General features: G+C 36.8%; 1 protein-coding gene across 2 annotated transcripts in view; it reads right to left on the bottom strand.

The window, feature by feature from the left end:
• Nucleotides 1-18456, bottom strand: part of FHL1 (four and a half LIM domains 1) — a 63957-nt gene that overhangs the window by 28284 nt on the left and 17217 nt on the right. For both annotated transcript variants that reach the window (XM_005865326.2, XM_014538932.1), the window contains exon 2: nucleotides 14292-14362. The gene's annotated coding sequence lies outside the window, so the exon portion shown is untranslated. The remainder of the gene's footprint in view (nucleotides 1-14291; nucleotides 14363-18456) is intronic.

Raw genomic sequence — 18456 nt, 5'->3', positions numbered from 1 at the left:
TAGTGTGACAGTCTGTTCGATGCTGCTCTGCCTCTGTATCTATTTTTGTTCATCAGTTTATAATGGTCTTAATTATCCATAAATGAGTGAGATCGTATGCTATTTTTCTTTCATTGACTGGAATTATGCTAAGTGAAATAAGCCAATTAACCAATTTTTAAAGCTATATGTATTATATACTATATTCTTACAATAAATATGCTAGAGAAAAGAAAATGTTATTTAAAAATTATAAGAAAAAATACATTTACAGTATTTATTGAAAAAATTATCTGCATGCAGTGCAAACCTGTGTTGTTTGAGAGCCAACTATACATAAATCAGACTTTGTACTTGAGTAGGTAGTGTCTTCTAATTTTTCAAGTGGTTTTAATTTTTGGCATGACTCACACAATTTTCACAATAAATACACACATTTGTCATGCACCATAAAAATGTAGTAGCAATATCCATGATAGAGATTCTCTCAATTTAGCCCAAGCTTTGAAGGATACAGAATTGAGAAAATGGTCATATGGATATATTAGTTTTACTTAGGGTGTAGCTATTTAATCCTCTTGATATTTAGTTAATATTTACTTATTTGTAAAAGCACAAGTAGCTGGGAACAAATGTACAATAAGTAAGCTCCACGTAATCTTAGTTCTTTGCTTTGATCTAAAAATCAAAAGCATACTTCTCTACATATTTGTAGTTGGTAATTTTAGTTGCTTTAAGTAACTGACATGGTTTATCCTTCATTCTTCACAAAGAGAATAACTTGGAAAGCTCTCAACGAAAGAAAAACATAAGCTAAGATAGAAGACTTTTATTCCAGAAAAATTAAGTAAAACAAGGAGCACTTTTTATGTATGATGTCAAAAGGGCTGAAGATTTAGTAACAACTTGAAGAAGTGAGTTAATCCCTTTGTAACACAGCCAAGACAGAGTTTATTTTCCTACTGTTATGATGGTAACTTAGAACACAGAGGACAACAATATCAAATATCAATTCCCTCCAGAGTTGTAACTTTCTAAATGTAGTAATTACTAATTTGCCAAGATTATCATTCAACATACAAATAATTTCTGCATAATAATTTGAATCTCTATGCCACTTTCTACATCAAGTCCTCAAATGCTGTCAAATAAAAATCAGTACTGTTTTCATGAAATAAGACTACAGGTGTTATAGGTAGATAAACTGAGACATTAAAAGATTAAGTGTCTTGCCTTAAGAGAGGGGGGCAAGGTCAAGCTAAGAATAGAAGCTCAAGTACTGTCACCTGTCCTAATCATAAATCTAGGACACTTTCTACCTTCCTGCTGGCAATAAGTACATAGTCTAATCAATTTTTATATGCTTTAAACATGTTTTGCAGTAAAATGAATTTTCTAAACTGATTTGTCAAAATATTTAATTAACGGTGGTTCAATGTATATGGACTATAGATTATACAGTATTCAGACACAAAACAACTTTTTTCAAATAATATTAAATGTTAATATCTAAAAATTTATAAAATAATTCCAAAAGCGTGAGGCCTAACAGCAACTAGTTATAGTCTTAAACTCCTCTATTATACTATATGCAGTAAATCAGTTTTATTATCAGTGCTTATGGAACCATTACAGAACAAGTTAGTCACTTTCTGAGATCAAAGAGCAAGTAAGTGGTAGAGGAATCAACCTTTGCAACCTAATAATTTCTTCCAAGAACATAGTACATATTATTCCGTGGTGCCAAGGAGTTTATATGGGTTTTAAATGGTAGTGTGTTTGCCTGAGGGAGTTGGTAAAATGTTTACAACTCCTTATACATACGTTTTTTAAATTCGTGATCTACTGACACATTTAAAATATATCTAGCCCAGCCAGTGTGTAGCCCATTTGGTTCAAAGTCGTTCCATGAACCAGGAGGTTGCTGGTTAGATTCCTGGTCAGGGCACATGCTAGGGTTGTGGGCTCGATCCCCAGTAGGGGGTGTGGATTGATGTTTCTCTCTCATGGATGTTTCTATCTCTCTCCTCCCTTCATCTCTCTGCAATCAATAAAACCATATTAAAAAATAAAGTAAAATAAAATATATCAAATCATCAAGTTCCCCACCCATAGTCCCCACTTAACCCCCGCCTCTAAAATTTTCTGTTTTAACTTTATGTTGTTAAACATTAACTTTTCTTGGAAAGTCCAGAGATTGGGAAGACAGCAGAGATCTGTTTCTACCCAAGCTACAGCAGCTGAAACTGAAGTGGAAATTACAGGATTAGCCCCATAAGGGAGTGGGAAAAACAGCTTGGAAAAGCTTTTAAGGGATCTCCTGCCAGCTAACTCAAGAGTGCAAGTGAAGACTTCCAGAGGAAATATACCAAACCAACCCAGTGGGCCAAGGGAGAGTGTTTGGACATAATTCTGGGGATTGAGTATAAAGTGAACAACAAGGAAGCTTTGCAAGAACGCCGGGAGTGCTTGCCACATAAATAGGGCAGAAACCATACACCAGCATTTTTAACCCCCATCCTGGTCCTACTGTTCCAATGGTAACAAGAGTGTTTTTTAATAATTTGCATTTAACACCTTCACACCAGGGTTTGGGATCAAATCCAGCATAGACCAATTTAGTCCTCAGTTAACTTGCTCCTCTACTTTCCAAATCCAATAGATTTTGCTGCAGTGACCAATATTGATGTTTATAACACTTTTTTCATTTTTAAATATATTTTTATTGTTGATAGTATAACATAACACTTTTAAAGGTGATCCTCTCTCTATAAGAACTGGAAGTTATTTGGCTCCGGTTTCAATGATGAAAACAAAATTTACAAGTATAGCCCCCTCTTTATTAGGGGCCAGCAATGTCTGAGTCACAATAAAGTTCAGATTTAAAAATAAACCAGTATTCTTCTCCAACTCCATGCCAGAATTCCAGAATAATGTTACTTTTAAAATAAGGCTCCCAATGTTTTCCCTTTAAAACCAACATGGGCATTTATTTTACATCTTTCACAGGATTCAGTGACAATTTACACAATTTGTGTAATGTTTGAAATGCCAGACTCCAAGTGTATACAACATATGAAGTTAACTAAAACCTACATTTACTTTGCAATACATCCGAAAATATAGATTGATGGAGAGATAGATAGATAGTTAGATAGATATGTGATAAAACAACTATAGTAAAGTGTTTTTAATGGTAGATTCTTAATGATGGGTACACAGGTGTTCATTGCAAAATAATTTCAACTTTGAACATCTTCATAAAAAATGTCATAGGAAAAATAAAGATAAGCAAGCATTTAAAATATTGACTGCAGCCCTAGCTGGTTTGGCTCAGTGTATAGACTCTATTGAGTGTCGTGCCTGTCGACTGAAGGATCCCAGTTTCGATTCCAGTCAAGGGCACATGACTGGATTGCTGGCTCGATCCCCAGTAGGGGGCGTGCAGAAGGCAGCGGATCAATGATTCTCTCTCATCACTGATGTTTCTATCTCTCTCTCCCTCTCCCTCTCTGAAATCAATTTTAAAAATAATTTAAAAATTGACTGAAGCTACACACAAGCAGGTATTGGCTTCCAAAAGGCATTTTGGACTACAGGTACAGAATGTGGTACAATCCAAATAAAGGGACCAAAGGGAGCACCACAGCCTTCAAGCAAAAGTAATCTGCCAAAGCTATTGTAAAGCTTTTTAGTCATAATCAAAGAAGCCATTAAAACCTCATAATTAACTACAATATTGCACACATACATTTTCAGACTTATGTTGAGCAATTAGGGAACCTTTTTGAAGATTCCCTAATCCATTCACATAGCCCCATCTAAGGGATGACACTGGAGCCAGCCTCCAGCCTAACTACCTTTCCCCTTTTATGGTCATTTCAAGTTGAAAGCATATACTCATCTGTTTCCAAATTTCTAAAGGTACTAGAAAAAAAATCTAAATATAACAGATGGATAAGTGCTCATGGTAACTGGAAACCAAAATGTAACTTCAGCTTTGGCAGGCCAGTTCTTAACACCATGGCTTTAGTGTAATGGTCTTGCTGAAGACCTTTTGTCTTTATTCCCACAACAGAAACATTACCCTGGCTTTGATGGATGGCAGATAAGTGTTATTCAAAACTGTATTTTAGGCTGATATTAATACCTTTACTTATTTTAAAGTCAATCAGTAAGTATTCTCCAGTATGCTAACATTTACTACAAGACATAAAGTATATGTGTTGTTTTTTATTAGTTCTTTAAAATAGTTCAATACACTTTAAAAAATCTATTTTGAATGGTGGTAAAACCTCTGAAACATTTCTATGAATTCTAGGTTCTGTGGACTATAATGTGAAAACCACTAGACTAGAAGGACCCTCTATTTGTACAGTTAGTGTTTATTTAATCCATGACCCTTAGGTAATATAAACAGCCACTAAACCCTCTGTAGACTTATATGTACATATAAATAAGTGGTACCCTTGGGTAACTTCCTGATTCTGAATCTCTTTTCCCCTCCCTTACAGCAGCTAAGTCTAAAATTCTGTGCCACTATCCTCAACCCCGAATCTCCGTTTTTACTCATATAAACAAGACCATCTATTTCCTAGACTGGCCTTCCAAGTTTCAACAACACAAACAATGTGACCACGTGATGTGAAAGGAAAGGGGCAGAATGTTATGTGTTTGTATATTTGCTGGTAGTTAAAAGCAAACAAAAAATCCCCCGAGTCTGAAAACAGATTATTTCACATTCAACTTACCACCTCTTCTTAGCCACCACCAAAACCAATGTTAGAATCTTAGCAAAATCTGATAGCAGCTCTAAGTACATCAAAATTTAAACTACATAATCATATGCATAGTGAAGTATTTAGAGGTGAATTATACAGATGCCTACAGTTTACTTTGAAATGCATCCAAAATATTAAGATGGACCAATGGATGGATGGATATGTGATAAAGCAAATGCAGTAAAATGTAAAATGTTTCACTATAGAATCTGGGTGGTGGGAATATGAATGTTCACTTCAACTTTTCTGTTTGTAAAACTTCAAAATAAAATGTTGGAAAAAATGATGCCATGTGGTAGGAGTTATCATTCCATTCAAGAACATGCTCCAATGATGTCAGAATACTGACATTAGTGGAACAGAGTCAAACAAAGTTCCTGAGATTTTCCTGTGTAACACCACAGAAAAGCTGTGGTTTGTAATTTATAAAATGCCTTTTACTTAATTAATTGTATCTCTAGTAAATGCCTACTAAGCCTCTGGCATTAAATAATAAATGATATGGAAGACACCAGAGAAAATATCAGTATACTTGCTCCCAAGGAAGCTTCCAGTTACCTGGGAAAACCACAGTACAATTTAAGACAGTGATCCCAACCAAATCCTGACTCTTAGATTGTCTTAGATTTTTCCTGCAAAAAAAATGGAAAATACCCATGGGAAGATCAGAGTTTTGGTCAATATCCTGTGTAAATCTACGAGGACTGACAATACAGAGGACATAGCTCAGAACATAAAGGATGGGCTAAAAATAACAGAACATATTGTATTGTTTTCAGGTTCAACCCCATCATGTGAGACCAATGCCAAGGGTGGAGCCCATCCTCTCCAATTAGTCAGCACTTGAACCACTTTAGTGAGCAACAGACACTATGGATTATGACTCCCCTAGCCCATGTATACTGACAACTACATATGCAAACTCTCATTAGAATCCACAGAAAATGCTCCACCAGTTCTGGGAAAGAAATACTTGGAATATCTTAAGTAAATTATTAATTTATAACCCTAAAAATACACAAAAATGGTCATATTGCATGGTTTAAGAGATTATGCCCACACTTGCAAAGACCACAAATTCTCATCAAACTACCTGAAATCACTTAGGTGAAAAAATGTTAAACTAATTGTTTATCCAATAAATGGATAGCCCTCATTGAGAAGTTGCTATACAAAGTGTGAAGCTTATCTGGCTGATAGGACAAGAGAATCAGGCTACCATTCTAAATGCAGATTTATGTATTTCATTCTTTTTTATTTAAATTTATTTGATCTTTAGAGCTGTTTAAACAAAATTGAAATATTAACAGTTAAATAGATAAGAAAATAAATTATAGCTATTATTAGCACAGCTCTCCATACTGGGCTTTCAACACATAAAGTTGATAAGAAAATAATGATAATGACAAGGATAATGATAAAAGTGCTACTCCTTCTGCATCATCATTAAGGGCTTCAGGCCTTAACATTTTGATTTCTGTAAAAGTTATGACCTCAGCAATGCTTATTGTACTGACCATAATAAAATTTATATGATTTAGCTATGACCTTAACCTAACACATTTTCCAAGTTCAAGTAACAAGACACATCAGTCAAGGTTTCAAGCCTAGAACACCCACATTCATCTCACAAGTAATGCATCTCTTCTACAGTTGAGCATTGGCTGTTGGCTTCACAAGTCTCTGCCCTATTAACGGAAGAATTGACAATGGAGAAAATCTTAAAATTAACTTCCATATCCACTGAGTTTTATGATATTAAAAATCTTAATAAGTATTCACAATTTCCTATTAGACTTGAACCAAACTTCATGACAGAGCTGAACTCTAATATTATATTGGTGAATAAATATACAAAGACACTTATGTCGCTTCCCTTGTCTCAGCCTTTATATAATCCTTATCATTTACTGATTCCTTTGTTCTGGTTTTAAAGAAAATGCACATATATGAGTTTGTTCCTAAAGAATATGAAGGGACTTGTAAATAAATAAATTATCCATGAGTAAACACAATATACACTAGCCTTAAATAAAGTAAAGTACTCTGATTCAATTTTGGATAAATTATTAAGTTTCTAAAACTGGAGTATCCTTGCAAATCTCAAAGGATCATATGGGAGAGGATAAAAAGTTTTAAAGGGTCATCTGAACCAACTGAAATCCAAGACGGTGTTACTCTAGCTACATTAGAGATCTTTATTTCACATCAATTGGGAATAGATGGAACACTAGATTTGAATTTCAGTGTCCAGATCTTTCTTCTTCTATGGGAATCCTAGTCAAGCCCAATCTTGATTGTGGACTTCTATAGCACAGTTCAATACACTTGAAATCTGAAATATGATTTGAACATATATATGCAAGCAAATTTATAACCCTGTAATCAATAAAGGAGATACTTCTTAAAAACAAAATTGTAATATAAATCAATGTTCCCATTGATTTAATATTCTTATAAAAGGCTATCTTATAAAAAGTTCTTATATGCAGTTCATTCACATTAACTAAACATTTTATTTCATTGAAAAGAAAATTACTTCCTGGAGCCATTAGCAATGTTGTGTGCATGTGTGTGTTTATCTAAAAGACTTCTCAGCTTTCTTTACAAGTGCTATATGTGAACTCTGATCGAAGACGACATAAAAATAGAAGACTCTGGAGATTCTACTTTCCAAGAGTCCAGTTAGGACCCTTTCTCTAAGTGGGGCGGTTTCTCTCCTAAAGTGAAAATGAATTCCTTCTAAATCAGAGGCTGGGAAAGTTAGGAGATGTACAAGAGGTCAAAATTAAGTCCATTAAATCCCAGCCCCAGATTTAGTCACCATAGAGACAGGGAAGATAAATAAACCAGTAACCTTAACAAATGTGCTGCACCTTTGCCAGACATATCTTTGACTTACCATTATTTTTACTTAAGTATCTTTCAGTCCAAACATAACTGATGATGAAGACTACAAAACCAAACAGAACTAGGCCCAAAAGAAATACGAACGCTCAAGCAGGCAAAGGGCAGGCAAGGAGTCAAGAGCTACCCCCTTCGTAATGTGCTCTCCATTCCCCTTGAAAAACGATTGCAACATGAAGCTCCAGAGACAATGACATATGGGGAAAATATGTGGTGCTAAAGCCAGAGGAAACCATGTCAAAAAAGAAAAACAGACATGAAGTAACTGACCTAATTAAAGGAGAAAAGTATACTTACAGCAGGGAAACAAGTATATCTGAAACAGGGACTGCAACTGGAGGGGAGGGGATGCTGAAAGAAGGCTCATGACACCAGAGTGAATTTTTGTTACTTATCTAAATGAAACCAGAAGATGAAATAAGCATTCCCTTGAATTACAGCTCCATTAAGGTTCTACCTCAGTGTATACTGAGTCTAGACATAAGATTCACTCCCTGGCACTTCTGTACATTTAATGAAAACCTCTGAGACAAATACTTATATTTTGTTATGTGGGATGTCCAGAAGCCTCTGTACCAACCACAGGAATCAGAACAAAGAAAAATGGGAGCTCAGGATGATGGAACAAAGCAGCAAGTAGGAACTGCATCATCGGAACTCCATGTTTAGGATCTGGGCATCTGTCCTCATTGTGTTTCAGAATTATTTACTAAACACCCACTGTGTGACCAATGGGAATATTGCTGCTTGTGATATGGAGCTGATTTACTAGTAAGCAAGTAAAAGCTGAAGATCTTCAAATCATATACTTATGGTAAAATGTATAAATAATAGGACAATAATACAAATAAGACCTCAAGTAAAGAGTTACTTACATTTGTCCATATGCCTTCTAGTTCTTGTTCATATGTACATACTTCTTTACAAGGTTATAAATCACAGCAAGTACACAAGTTTGTGTCCTACATTTTTAGTAAAGCTATATTACACAAATTCATATCGCTCTGCAAGTGTCAGAATTATAATTTTGAACAGATTCATGGAATTCCATTGCATAGAGTATCATAATTGCTTAACCAAAATTACCTGATGAACAAATGAACCATTACTCGTGTTGGACATTTGAATTCTTTCTAATTTTGTTTCCTTATAAATAGCACTGTGATGAATACCTACAACATATAGCTTTCTTCCTTCTTTTCTAATTTGTTTCTTAGACTGTATTTCCCAAAATAAGATTACTGGATCAAGGGGTATCAATCTTTGTGACTTTTGCTATATATAATGAGCCAAATAATGTTCCAAAAGGCATTTAAACAACTTACAATGCTCCCAGCAATGAGTCAGTGTTTATCAGTTTCAAGATAACCATATTAGCATAGGGTTTCCTTTTGGTTTTTCTTGATTTAATAGGTGAAAAATGTACTTTGTTGCCATTTGAATATGCTTGTTTTTGCATACCAGAGAGGCTGGAAAGTTCTTCCATGCATTTATTTACTTTGTGATTTAACACAAATGTCTTTTGCTTACCTACCAAATACAGAATTCATTTAGTCAATAGTTATGACACATCTACCCTATGTCAGGCCTGTGCCAGGCCTTATGATCTGTATGAACTATGTACATAATAGGGAAATTATCTTGTCAAATTCACACAAACTTTTCCCGGTGTGTTGTCCTTTTCATTAGTTATTTTTCCGCCTTTATTGAAGTATAAATAACAAAATTGTACATATTTAAGGTACAATATGATGACTTGATACACATATACATTGTAAAATGATTCCCACAATCAAGTTAATTAACACATCCATCACCTCAGAGTTACCATTGTGTGTGTGTGTGTGTGTGTGGTGAGAATACATAAGATCTACACTCAGCACATTTTTATATATTTAAATCTGTTGATCTCTTCCTTTGTGACTTCTTCTATAATTTTATAGCTTACAAGGTTATATATCCAGGGATTTGATAATTACCTATTTTCTGTGGTCTTATTTATCAGTTTTGTAAGAGTCACATAAATATAGTCTCCTATAATCCTATATAATAAAAGCCTAATATGCTAAGTGTCTGACCATTTGTCCAACCGTTCAACTAGTCGCTATGATGCACACTGACCACCAGGGGGGGCAGACGCTCCGACTAGTAGGTTAGCTTGCTGCTGGGGTCCAGCCAATGAGACGGGCCTGACACGCCCTGGACAAATTTGTGCACTGGGCCAGTTTCAGCCCGATCCCCGCAGGCCAGGCCTCTACTTATAAAATAAAAAGCTCTAATCCCCACTTCATGATGCTTGAGTTTTAACATATTTAGCTTATTTTTTTTACTAGAAGCACTTAATTTGAAACAAGTTTGAAAATAAAAGTTAGGTTTATTGTTTACATGGGCTCTGCTGTATTAAAAGTAATTTTTTTTAACTTACCATGCTGCAACTAAAAGTGAACACAGGTTTATCTGTAAAGATTCAACCCCAAATAGCCTGGCTAAGATCTACTTCTCTTTCTCAGGCCAAAGAAGAAGATATTTAGAGTCATCATTGCATGACTGCCTTTTCTTGGGATCACTTTAGGGTAGAGCCCCCTGCTACTCAAAGAGAGGTGAGACCTCAGACTCGTAGAGGTATAACCTGGTGCTGGTTGAATAGCAGAATCTCATGCCTTACTCCAGACCTGCCACATCAGAATCTACACATTAAAGTCTGAGAAGCATTGGGTAAGACCACAGGAATCCGTCAAACTCTGCTGATGCTCCTTTCAATCAGGCATCACCAGAAGGTATCCCCCGCCTCAAATGTTTACCCTCAGTCCATTTAATGCACCCCCCTTAAAATGAACATTATCCACCATCGTGCACCCAAAAAGTAACAAGCTGATATTTTAAGAGAAAGAATAGATCTAAGTTTGCAGCCTCAATTTCATCTAGACCTGGGGTTGAAAACATACATGCCTTTGAGAGCTAAGGTTTTTCTTATAAATGAGTAAAACAGTCAGATAATGGCAACTGCCCTTGTCCTTAGTGTCAAGGAGATAACAGTGATGAAGACTGGGAGCAAATTTCAGAGTTCATGTTCCTTCTAATGATACAGCAGCTATTTGGCTCCAGCCCAGTGTTACCAAATAGGAATGCAGGCTCGATGTTGCCAGATCTTCTAATATTTCAGAAGAGAAGCTGAAAATCTGGATTTTTGAAAATGTGAAATCTCTCAGTTTTTAAATGCTGGCAATTCACATAAAAATTTAAAAGAACCTTTGTGTGTCAGATCCAGCCCAGCAGTTTGAGACCTTGGCTCTAGACTGATGATTTCCAAACTCTTTAAGTTTGTGCAAGCCATCTGGGCTGATTTTCATGCTTATTGCTAGTGCACCAAGGAGAGAAGTCACATCAACATAAATGATACAAATCAAATAACTATGACTACTATATTTTAAGATTTTGTGTCTTGTGATTATTAAAAACTGCCAAATCAGTAATGAAAGTGACCATGTTTCAGTGATATAAATATTTCCTAGATGTGAAATACATGTTTAATTAACAATCTTGTCCCTAGCACAGAAGCCAATAAAGTGTATAATTGCATGATACATGATCTATATATTGAAGTTTTCTACTGATGAAGTTTGTCAAACTGGAAGATTGCTCATGGATGTATTACGATTTATAGTGTTCAAGAATAATTCCATAACTAAAAGGCAGCCAAATGGAATAATTTCAAACTCTTGGATTATAAACTTTACCTGTGATAAATGCTATGCTAAACATAAAATAGGAAACATCATTTAAAAAACCAAAATACCCTCCTGTGGAAACTGCAAAGTACATTTTCCTAAACTGTCCAATTATTCCAAACAAAATTTTTTAAAAATAGAGTGTGAAATATACCCTTTACATTTGTTTTCATTTGGGGGGCATTTGGGTCCCAGGCACAGCCACATCCCCAGCAATTACTGTATACTTTATTATTTGCACATGCATCTATGGGGGTGGCATACATCATAGACTTAAGGAGCAGACTGGATACAGGGATTATGAATTGCACTCATGAACCCAAACTAGTCTACTTAATACTGGGCAATTTAATTTAAAAAGGGAAATCAGTTTTCAGTTACCTCATCTGCAAAAGGGAAAATAATCTAGGGATGTCCTACACTTGAAGAATATCAGACCAAAATGTATTATACTTTTTGTTTTGCTCACTCCTACACTCCTGTCCTGGTACATAGTAGGGCTGAATGAATGAATGAAAGGAAAGATCACAAGATACAACTGCATTGTGACTTGAACTGTTTTACATCAATCCTATATATTTCTGTCATGATGCAAAAGAATTTAACAGGTTATATTTAATAATTCAGCTGAGAAACTCAATACGCTAAAAGAAAACCCAAATTTTGGTCAAAACGCTTCAATTAAAAGGTTCCATTTTAAGAGTACAGTCCTGTACACATATTTTCTAATAGTTTTTTTCCTTAAATTTTTTTAAATTTTATTGATTTTATTAGAAAGAGGAAGGAGGGGGGGACATTGATGTGAGAGGGAATCATCGATCTGTTACCTCCTGCACACGCTCCAACTGGGAATTGAACCCGCAACCTGGGTATGTGCCCTGACTGGGAATCAAACCCACCACCTTTTGGTGTATGGGACAATGCTCCAACCAACTGAGCCACACAGGCCAGGACTAAAAAAAAAATTTTAATTAAATTTATTGGGGTGATAATGGTTAATGAGATTATATAGGTTTTCAAAGTGTATAATTCCAATATATGACCTGTGTATTGAAGTTTTCTACTGATGAAGTTTGTCAAACTGGCAGACTGCTGTGGAATGCTTAAGGGCAAGCAATGCACGTGAATAGCTAAGTTTCACCTAGCCAGCACTTCCAACTAAATTGTTGGGAAGATGCTTTCCCCTTCTGTAAATCTCCTTGAATAATCTAGTCTCTGTTTCTGTGGGAAAATAAAAATAAGAACGGTGGCCCTGGCTGGTTTGGCTCAGTGGATAGAGCGTCGGCCTGCGGACTGAGGGGTCCCAGGTTCGATTCCGGCCGGGGGCATGTACCTTGGTTTCGGGCGCATCCCCAGTGGGGGGTGTGCAGGAAGCAGCTGATCAATGTTTCTCTCTCATTGATGTTTCTAACTCTCTATCCCTCTCCCTTCCTCTCTGTAAAAAATCAATAAAATATATATTTTAAAAAAAAATAAGAACTGTGAAAGGGCTCAGAGCTAAAACTTCTGCTCTTGGGCAGAGCACAGCGCTTTCCACCTGCCCTGGGAATGGTTCCTCAGAGTAGGGTGAGCGACTCACAACCACCTACTTGAGCCAAAGCAGTTTTGCTTTGGTGTACTCTATTGGGGTTAATCCTAAGATTTTATTAGAAAACGGGTTTCTATCATTTAAAAAAAGTTTGAAAACAACATTTTTAGGTAAAGGCCAAGGATGATAGGGCTTAGACTTGAAGATGGAAGCGTCCATCTCTGGCAGCTAAGAGAAACTCAGTCCTACTTTTTTTTTTTTACTCTTTAAGGTTTGAAATATTTAGGTATTTGACTATTTTTTAATCTGTGAATTATTCTGCAGCAACAGATGTAACAAATGTAACTATTATATGTACTACTCTTTGTAATATTTTAAGGAATAAAACAAAATTAAAAAAAAACACCCCAAAACCAATGTAACTATTGCCACCTAGTGAGCATCTACCCTAATTGAAATACAGGGAACTACACTAGATGTGGAACTGTGCATGGAGGCAGGTCAGGGTGGAGGGGAAGACAAAACCTGTTGATGGATGAAACTGGAAATCCTGGCTGGTCTGATGCTGGCAAATGTTATATCCTCTCTCATAAATGCATGGAGATGGGCAGAAAAGCAGAAAACTGGGGCCCCTTCCATTGTGCCTGGATGAACCATCTTTGAGATTCCCTCCTTTTACTATTTTCAAAGGTGAGTATCCAGTCTCTCAAAGAGAGAAATGGGTAACCCTGGATCATCACAAAGAAGACATAAGCCACCATGGCTCAATGAAGAGGACAGAGAATGCCTATCTAATGTATTAAAAGAAAAGGCTGGTCAATCTGGCTGCTCCCACCACTGTAGCAGTGCTCGGAACTTTAGTACTAATCAGAAAAAAAATCTTCTAGCCCATGTTAATATAAGCCAACGGAAACATTCTTTGGCATTTGTACCATCAGATTGTACAGAGGCATCCTGCACCTTGGCTCCTTTCATTGACAGTTGACTGGGTCAGTCCAACTCCTCAGTTGTCAGTAGGAATCTTTTCCCTCCATTCCAATATTTGCTCCACGCAGCTTTTCTGCTCCCTACTGTTCATGCTGTGACATGGGCAGATCTTTATTTTCAAACAGACCTAACAGTTCTGTTTTACTTGGCACATTCACTTTTCATGCCCCCAAATTAAAAGCAAATGAGGTGTTTTTTTTCCCTTGAAAAGGCATTCCCCAGAGAGCTAATATTTAGTAAGCAGTGATAATGGTTGGCTGGGTCAATTAAAATGAACCCTTTTAAATCTACTGTACAAATAAAGCTCTTCATACAATGTCAACCATAACACTACAAATTGGAAGGTTGGAGATCAGTGTAAAAACAATTAGTAGTACTTACCTCACACTGGATGTGTGGACAATGGGATGTATTTGGCAAGGACTGGATATAGTTGTCAAGTTCCAATGTGCCTAAGTTAGGAAAAAAATGAAAATCAAGACACAAAATTACCTTTTCAGAAGAAAAGTATGAAATTCTAAAAAAAAAAAAAAAAGTTCAACTTCCTTTGAAATGGCTCATGGTAACGCATTCTACTTTGTATTTATTACCCTTAAAGTTAAAGGAAAACTGCCAAGATGTTCTGCATATTTCCCCAAATGTCTGTTTATCATAGAACATTCGCACCGGCAGTGGATCTGGCCACCTCATTATCAAGCTGTATTAGCTAGTACAAACACTCAGCATTGTTAGTGGAGTGAGCTCATGGCCTATTTCAGTTTTAAATTAACATTTGGCAATCACCCGGGTAATCAAAACAAATGACTCAGTCATTTAGAATAGATTTATTAGTTGAGCCTCCCCCCCCCCCTCTTTTTAACATCTTTAGAATATTCTGCCACAGGAGGGCTCAGATCCAGACAGAATGTAGAGCACAAGTCACCAGAGGAATATTTAGAGGTGTTGCCATGGAGATGAGGTGCCCTGTGACCACTGAAGTTATCTCCAATCAACAACAGGATTAGGATGCAGGCTGGTGGGCAGGCTCATCCCAGTGCGGATGGTTCCACATTGCATCGTTAGGAAACAGGTGTGCCCTGTTCTTTTCCCATCACAGCACAAAGACCATACACCCTGATCTGCTGCCCTCTCCACAGGCACAGTCATCCCCCTTATTACCCGCCCCTCATTATTCAGAAAGGACTGGCTAGGGCTAAGGAGAGAGGAAGTGTGATCACTGTATTATCCCTAATATGTGAAATCTTGAAATTCATACCAAGAACACTTTCATATCAACTGTGAAATTTACACAGAGCAAAAAATCCGAGGAAAAGACAGCTTCCTGAGAGAAAGGCTCTTTCTGTTCTATTCACTGCTCTAATCCCATGCTCAGAATAGTGCTAGGCCTACAGAAGTATCTACCAAATGAAATAGGGCAAACATAAATCAAGGATTATAACCAAGCGCCTAACAGCCCCCCATCCACCCCCAACTGTTTCCAGGGTGACCATCAAACAAGCAGTGGTTAGAGATTTTTACTTTTATTTATTCATTTTTTTATCCTCACCTGAGGATATGTTCATTGGTTTTTAGAGAGGGAGGGAGGGAAAGAGGGAGGGTGGGAGGGAAGGAAACATTAATGTGAGAGAGAAACATAGAAACATTGATTGGTTGCCTCCTATATGTGCCCCAACCAGGGATTGAACCCGAAACCTAGGTATGTGCCCTGACTGGGAATCGAATCCACAACCTTTTGGTGTATGGGACATTGCTCCAACTAACTGAGCCACCTGGCCAGGGCTAGAGATTTTTAAAAATGTTAACGTACTAGAAAATAAATAGCTGGTCCAGTTAGCTAAATAGGCTAATGGGTTCATCTGTTTAGAGATCTTAATAGCAAATGTCATAGTTGAAGATAACTCTTCTGAACTCAAAATGGACAAGTCTGCTGACTAGAGTCAGGGTTCTTGTATACCAGGTCAAAAGCCCAGAGGAAAGCAAATTTGTGCCAGCAGTCAAGAGCTAACTTTCACAAGCAAATATTTGTAAGGAATACTTACACATAGTCCTCTTCCCGCCTATACGTAAGTAGAGAGAATATTTTCAGTCTATCATATGAATAAGTATTACTTGTTTCATGTTATGTCTCCTTTGTCCTACAGGACTTCAAGTTTCTTGGTTGTGGGGACAAAATTCCTTATTTCTTTTCTATCTCCCGTTACTTAGCATGGTTTGTATATACAAAGCGCTTTGCTCAGTCTCACCTCCCACCACCCACATCCCACTCATATGGAAATCAAGGTGCCACACCCTTTCTTCAGCTGCAGCAAGAATGCACCATGGCACAGCTGTTCACAACAAGGGTGCCAAAGTCAATGCCTAGGTTCAAATACTGGTCCCCACCTCATATTAGCTGTATAACCTCACTCAGCTGCACAATGGTAACCTATGTCACAAAGGTTCAGTAAAGTGGCAAGAGGGCACTGCATGTAAAGCACTTGAGTTCTTCACACATAAAAGGTACTCAATGAATATTGGATATATAAGTATCATTATAATTATAGCAGGTGTAGAGTAAAAATTTTATCAAACTTGGATAATGATTTCATATGCTACCACAAATGCTTGGCACCAAATATATCCCTCTTTAGATTCTACCCAATTTGAACTTCCAACCTGAATCCACCATACACTAGATTTAATATACCATTTCATTTTATGCACTCTCTGGAATAGGTTTTTTTTCCTGGAGATGGATTTGATACATGCTGGGTTCAACTTGAAGGAATCCAGTTCTCTACTTAAAGAACCAGAATAGCTTCTTCCCTAGGACCCTAACCCTACCAGTACTTCCCCTGCCTTATCTCTGTCTGCTCCCCATCTCTACAAGTTCAGGCTTTGAGGGGCTCCTGGCAGGTGGAGTACCAGAGAACTAACTTGTCTTCTAGTAACCACAAGACTGGCTCTCCCTCATGTCATGCTCCAAGACACCCTCCAGAGGGCAGAAGAGAGAAAGGCCCAAAGTCTGAGTAGGCAGAGCTCTCACATTGGGGTCCAACTTGGGGCCCTGTCAGGGGAGGTTCCATAGCTCATAGCTTCTTCATCAAGAACTAGACCACAAGAATGATAAAAATAGACAGCAAGATTTTAACAGCATTTTCAGTTCTGTTTCACTTCATTGTCTGTGCTAGTGTGTCCCACTTAACATTTAGTTGGGTTGGGAGAATGAAGACACTCCTAACAGGTAGTATTGTATATACTTTTGAAACTGCAGTATGTAACTGTATGCCTCTGACCAGACATAATACAAACTGTGTTGACAATATTGTGCAAGTCAACGAATAAAAAACAGAACAGCAGCCAAGTACACTGGGTAAAATGTGATGACAGCAAAAAATCCAAAATAAAACCCAAACACTTTAGGGTCAGTTATGCTTTTAAATAAATCATGTTAATCTTATCCCACCCTGACAGAATTAATAAATGAAATTAGACATTTATATCATTCCAGAAGAAGCCAGTAGCTATGTTCTTGTCACATTTCACATACACAATCATTTTCCTTCAGGTTTAACAATAGTATTGTGGTCACGGCCACTGGCGACCCTATCACTACTGTCAGCCAAGCTTAAACGGTCCCCATATCACCAATGAATTGGGTGAATTATGTGAAAAAAATGCAATCCAGAGACCATGTCTGTTTGAATGAGCCTAAAAGACCAGCTGAATCAATCAAAGTTGATGAGCCCCACAAATGCATTGTCTCCTTTAAATTCTTTGAAAGTGACTGTCATGGCAACCATTCCTTAATATTGTCCTTCACAATATTCTCTCCCACTTAAGAAACCAGAGAGTGGTGAACACCAAATACATTCTTTTAAAAATATATTTTATTGTTTTTTTACAGAGAGGAAGGGAGAAAGAGTTAGAAATATCGATGAGAGAGAAACATAGATCAGCTGCCTCCTGCACATCCCCCAAGGTACATGCCTTTGACTGGAATCGAACCTGGGACCCTTCAGTCCGCAGACTGACGCTCTATCCACTGAGCCAAACCAATCAGGGCACCAAATATATTCTTAATTAGGTATATTTGTGATGATACCAAGCGGCTTAGACTTCTCATTGATCCATACACTGTTATTCAAATGCTTACACTGTGATAGTCAGAAACACTGGCATATGTACCTTTCAAAACACATTTTAAATGTTACCATAAAATCCAATAATAAATACAAATGAGATACCCACTGTCTCATTTCTTTTAGCAGAACTAATAAACTGGCTCTCATTCAGCAAAATAATTTATTGGCACAAATAAATGGTCTGCTCAGAGGAAAGAAGCTTCATTTCTAATAATTTCAACATAATCAAGATCTGCAAAATAATCAAATATTTAATATCTCAATTAATAAACAAAACCCAAAAGGCTATTATGATATAAAATATAATAAAATCTAATTTTGTTTAAAAATGAAATTTCCATTTGACCCAGTGATCCCATTTCTAAGAATATATCCTAAGAAGCCTGAAACACCAATCAGAAAGAATATATGCACCCCTATGT

Source organism: Myotis brandtii, unplaced genomic scaffold (genome assembly GCF_000412655.1).
Source record: "Myotis brandtii unplaced genomic scaffold, ASM41265v1 scaffold206, whole genome shotgun sequence".
NCBI classification, from domain to species: Eukaryota; Metazoa; Chordata; class Mammalia; order Chiroptera; family Vespertilionidae; genus Myotis; species Myotis brandtii.
Note: the sequence above shows the minus strand (reverse complement) of the source record. Positions and strands in the feature narration are given on the sequence as shown.